Consider the following 6,480-nt stretch of genomic DNA (forward strand, 5'->3'; position numbering starts at 1 on the left):
TTTAATGTCGGCACTTTTTCTAACGGTATAAAATTCATGAATTTTCCTACGAATCGCACATTCGGAAAAGTCATCAACTTCAATTCTTTTCTTTAGGACTTTGTTCTTACCCGTGGGTGTGGAAAATGATAAACTACTTTTACTTTTAATTTTACCTTCCGCAATTATACTTTTAATGGTTGATTGCGAAACACCTGTCGCCGCACTTGCCGATTCTGTGACGTTGTAATTTAATTTATATAAATGTTTCTGTTCTTTTAAATGTGTTCCAACATTGTAAACGATTTCCCTTGCTTGCCCACGTAATGGTGTACCGGCTGAAATGCGTGACTTAATTCCTGAAGTTGAAGCCATAACGCAAACCGTATCGTGTAAACCGACCTGCGAAGCACTATCTCGGGAGCGGCGTATCGAGGAAGCACAACCGCATAGATAAGGGATCCCCTCCACTCCCCTCCACTCCCCTCCGCTAGAATCACGTGACTGCCGCCTGACACTGGGGTCTGCGCAGGTCGGAAACAAAGTTGCCGGATTATAGGTAGGGCCTACGATGCGCTTATCGTACACTAATGATGCTCTCTATACCAACATCAGAATTTCATTTACATGCAAAGCTGAATTATGTTACTTGTGAACGATCTGCGATTTTACTTTCTTATATAATTATTTTGACTGGTACAACATTTTAGTGTTTTTTATATATAAGTATATATATATAAATATGTGAATGAACAAATGTTATACCGTCTGGTTGAAGTCCTTGTTTAGTTTAAATCGCACTCTTCTAAAAATTGTGTTTTGCATATGCATGTCTAATGCGTGTATTAAAAATAATAAATAGGTTGGATAACTATTTAATAATGTGTAACACCTAAATGATTAGGAATCGGGAGACTTTGGTAAATGTTTATGTTAATTTTGTGTAACCATGATTGTTTGAATACATCAGTTGACTCTTGATGGCACATTCCTATTTGCGTATTTCCATTGAGTGTTGCTACCACTTCAAATAAAATCAATATGTGTGTATTGAATTAGATGGGCATTAATATCACTATTTTACAAGCCAAAGATGGTTATGTAGTGTGAAAAAACTAGGTTAACCTAACATTGTTTTAAACCATCAACAAACACCACATTCCATCTCTAATAAAATCTTATAAAAATCCTTAAATTTTATGTCATTGAATATCAAAACACTAAAATACAAATTAAACATTGTTTAATCAAAAGTATAAAAGTATTATAAAGCACTAGATCCTGAACCCAAAGATTACTAAGGGGCACCTAGATCCCGTTACAGTTCGAGACAAAACAAAATTTATTGGGTTTTATGTTTTGTGGTTGGCAAGATGAGAAATATTACTGACCGATTTCAGAGAAAATAAATTTATCATACACCGTATACCTATTCCCAGGGCTCTGCGAGTAAGTAAGCCACATTTATCAAAGGGAAAACTTACAAATTATCTTTTTTGCAGGAAATTATTTAAGTACTTTGTTTGAAACGGCTGTTAAAATACAAGGGTTATCTATGTGACTTTAAAAGCAACATTTACCGCCAAAACCACATCAAACAATAAACTTTAATGACTATACTTTGTTATTTGCATGGTCATATGGATAAATTAGAGTGCAAAACCCGAGCTACATGAAAAAAAAAAAAAGTATGAATGCAGCCATGTTAGCCTCATTACCCAAAACATAAATGTCAGGATAAGAGTTGTAAACTTCTCTAAATAATACATATGCCATTTCCATATTGTAATACACTAACATACTTGCACTATAGGTATAGAGATTTTCCTTTAAAATTCAACTAGCGATCACCTAGGACTTGTTCACAATTGTATACAATTACTTTTTCCAATTAATTTTATTAGTTATTGATAGGGACCGGAAAAATTCGCGGGTTCAATGACCTACAGGATGAACTCCATAGTTCTACGTACACTCGGTCGAATGCCACCCACTCATTGGCTGCTGTCTTGTGAGACGTTCCAGCGCAGCAGCCTGTGATTCGATAAAGCTTTGGGTCGGGCGTTTCTCATTGGCCCAGAGTCATCCAGGTGAGTTGTGAGCCAATGGCAGAGGCAGCACTGAGGTATAACTATTTGTATTTTAGCCTATCGCGAAATGAATTCGCGAATTTTTCCGGTCTCTAGTTATAGACTTGCAATTTTCGTCCTACTCTCAGGGCAAATGCACCCCGCGAGGGCCCTGCATGCTGGTACAGTCACTGACGCGCCAAGACGACACTCGCCCAGCCGCCGCGACCCAGGGGCACGGCTGCCCTCTCCACCAACCACGGGAGGGAGCGACCCGACACGTGACAAGGGCCAGGTGCAGGGGCCGAGTCCCGCCATGTGTCCCACTGCGCAGTCACTGTTCACACCAACAGAACAACTGGAAATACAAGTATTAAAAAATATATATATATATAACGTATTATTGTAAATAGAGAAATATGCTTTTCGAGAAAAGATTTACAGACCTTACGTGTGTTTCGTGGTTGACTGGGGTTATTTCAGACTGTCAGCACACCAATCACAGCCATCCAGTGCGGAAGCAAACACGTCCTGAATGGCCCGGTCAAACAGGACGATGGCTTCCCTTGCAAGCGGCCGCCAATCACAAGGAAACAATCGCTAGCACAGGCATGTCTTACTGCAGTCTAATGAGCGATCAGGTTATTTCGCGAGAAAAACATGCTCCTAGATAAAAAAAAAGTTAAAAGTTTAATGAAAAAAAAATTATTTTGGGAAGACATTAATACAAAATAATTATTTCAAACAGTTATTTCAAACAATTATTTCAAACAATTATTGGTTATGTCCTAAACTTTCTTCTTTAAATTTATTTCAAAAACATTTAGAAAAAAGTAAAATTACCAAACACTTTTTTTTTGCAGTTTGTTTACAAAATATGTAAGTCACTTGATTCGAGACTGTCTATTTGCACAATATGAAAACTGTATCGTAAAGTGATTAGTTATCTGAATGTCACAGCAGAATACATCAGAGTGACAGCGAGAGCACGCAGTCATCTTCCCTGTTTCCATATTTGACCAATCATAGCGCCATAAAACCAACACAATGCACGGAATGTTCCGAGACGGTCATGCTGACGTACACACAGACCAAGCTTGCGGGGATGTATAAGTTATGTGCCAAATATTTTTAAGAATGTAATTCTGCTAGGAATACTGAAATGCTGAGTATGTCCCCTAAGATAAGTATGTAGAAAAATGTTTGCAAGTGTTGAATGTTTATAGGAGCAATGTTCTCATCAACCGTTTTTTGATTTCTTAGAGTGCTGCCAAGAAAATCCCGCCACAAGAACATATCGATGAGACCCGCTTCTCTCATTCTCCACACAACCTCGTCTGCTTCTTCTAAGAAAGGATATCCAGGCCTAAACTCACTAGTAGCATGCACAGATACAATTTCCTGTTCCACGATGTGGTATAGCGGACGATTCTTTTGGACATAATCTGGCTTGTTGATTTCATATAATGCTCCTGTGAGGAAATACATGACACTCGAGTTCTTGTCTGATTCTGCGGCAAGCAGTCCATCTTCAAAAGTGTTCACAAATATCATTTGATCTACTATCATTGCAGAAACAGAGTCGCCGTCGTCTACTTGTGTCAGCAGAGTGCTGTGGTCATACGTGACATTTGAACCAACGTTTATAGGCACTGCTACAGACCACCCTTTAGTGCCAACCTCGTCGAGAGAGTTTAGATCCTTGTAGAACTGAGGTACTGTGATGTAACTGATAAATGATCCAGTATATGCATTATTCAGTACAATGTTGAAAATAAAAACAGAAATCATGTAAAGTCTAAACCAGGCAGATGTATGTTGACGGTGCAAAAATCCCAGGAAAATTAATCTGAACAGTTCAATAACATGAAAATAATTTTCCAAATGTTTTCCAACAAGATGACTGTAAAACTTGCCCATGATGACCAACACAGGATAGCAACACAAATACAAAACCCACAGGTGAGGATTGAAAGGCAATATCACGCTCATCCACCCTGGAATCTGTTGGGACTTGGGCACTACGAGGATAAATTTTTCAATTAAGAATGGGTAGATTGTGTTTTGCAGAATATCTGTTTGAAGAATAGTAACAGGATATATTATGTCGAATTGGTTGTGTGAAGAGTGCGGTAGTACCCACCCAGATGAGTCACTCAAAGCATTTCGATTGCCTGCGAGGGAAAAATTTCTTGTCTTAATGACAGCCTCAGTAACTTCAGTTAACATCCCACTTGTACCTTTCTCTCCATTTTCTTTAGTTATTTCGTACGAAAATGGTGGCAATACGAACACGGGACTTACCACCGGGTAACCCATACCATCGAATTCTATATGTCTGCAAATATGTTTTTGATCTGTCACATCGATGGTTTTTCCCTTATTCGAAAACGGGTCGAAACGTTTAGCGAAAGTAACTCTTTCTGAAAGAATGTTCCTTGCAAACATGTTGATGGCTAAAGAATGGAACGCTTCGAAATTTTCCCAGCTGGCCTTAAGTAACTCAAATGCCACATCGGTGTGATGTTCATTTACTTCGGTGGTAATTAGTATCAGCCTTCTCCGCGAGTCCCACGTGGAGATTCTTGAGACTTGCGACAAATAATTCATAAAAACGTTAACATCAGCACTGCTAGACATTATTACAAGCACATCTATATTGTTTGGTGGGCTATCGCAACAACTTGTGGTGTTGTTGAGAACATAAATCGTATGTGCTAATTCCAAACTCAAATATTTAAATACAAGGTACTGTGTTGGTTCATAGTGGCTGTCAGTATAAAGAACTATTGTTTTCTCAGTTTCTCCCACACATCTGTGGATTATGGATATTGTTTCTTTGACAAACTGTTGGATGGTTTTTTCTTCAGCGAGGTTGTAGTTTGCTATATTGTCTCCACTGGAAAGCGCTATAATCATGGCTAAAAGCACTAAACTCAGAGTCTGCATTTCAAACGTCATCTGGAACAAAGAGCAAATACCTATTTATAGCATGATTTCATTACTACCAAACTATATCACATATCCGTTTATTAAATGATATTTTTTTATAATTTATTATTTATCAAACTTAACATTAGTCTTGTGTTTCATGTATTTTTTATTAAGGAAGCTGGCTCTAAAGAAACCAATTTCAATAGAATAAAAAAATATAAATGAAAATGAGCTAAAATGTGTTTATACTAACAAATAAACATCTTTTTATTAGTGAACTGATTTAAATAAATTTGGCGCAGTATAAACTTATAAAATATTTTGCTAGGCAATTTTACTCCATATTTAATTTTAATCTTTAAAATATGATAACAAAGTAAGAATAATGCTTAGTTCAATACGTTTTCTGAAACTTGAAATTGGGGGCTATTGCATAAAAAAATATGCATTGATATCATTTTACATTTAATATTTTTTTTTGACGTGACGTCTAATAAATCGATGAACGCCAGCTGCACGCACGAAAAAGTGTCCCGTTATGCACATTGTCCCGTTACGCTCATTGTACGCTTGCGCCGCATCTATCTCTTCCACTCGATTGGAAAACCATCGATTTGACTTTTTCGAGACACATTAAACTTGAAACACTCCCATTCGTTTCTTACTTTTCCTATCATCGTCCTATCCTTAACAGAATAACACAGATTGGAAGATGTTAAATAGCAAACATGTATAAAAGTTATAGTAAAAATAACATGTTCGTTAAAGTAATAAACATATTTGAATTAATGATTGCAAATAAAAGGAAAATTTATCAATTAGATTGTAGATTTCATTTCACTCCTTCTTTGTATCCATACAAAATAATGATAATTCAATAAAAATGATTCAATTTTATTCATAAAAGTATGCAATAATATCATCAATGTTTTGTTATGACGTTGTCACGTTAAACTATCGTCCGTAAACCGACTTTACAGACAACCAATTTTTTTTTAAATTTTAAATAAGTTACAATCTTGAAGGTCTATTTTTTTTAATGTAGGTCATCAGTGAAATCTGTGACCAATTTACCAAGTGAGTTTGTTGCCTGTCTCAGATGGGAATATTTGACACTGCAGCAAAGGCAAAAAATAAAAGCGAAAGAAGGTTTTTTTCTTCGCGCGGTTGCACAGACGCTTAAGGGCTATGTATCTTCCCTAGGCGAGGCTGACACAACAGCGATCACAACCACAGAGTATCCTTACAGTAAACTGCTGCCAAGCAATGGCTGAGATATGTGAGTCAGTGTGCAGGAAGAGAAGTTAGAAGCATGTACCACAGTCTCGAAACTTAAAAAAAAAAAAAAAAAAAAAAAAAGGTTGGCTGTAAAGTCGGTTTACGGACCATAATTTCACGTGATAACGTCATAAGAAAACATTGATGAAAAATTACATACTTTTTAATTTTCAAATATTATTTACAGTTTTTGCAAAATTTAATTTAAATAATTTGTTCA

This window comes from Bacillus rossius, chromosome 12, assembly GCF_032445375.1.
Source record: "Bacillus rossius redtenbacheri isolate Brsri chromosome 12, Brsri_v3, whole genome shotgun sequence".
Lineage (NCBI taxonomy): Eukaryota > Metazoa > Arthropoda > Insecta > Phasmatodea > Bacillidae > Bacillus > Bacillus rossius.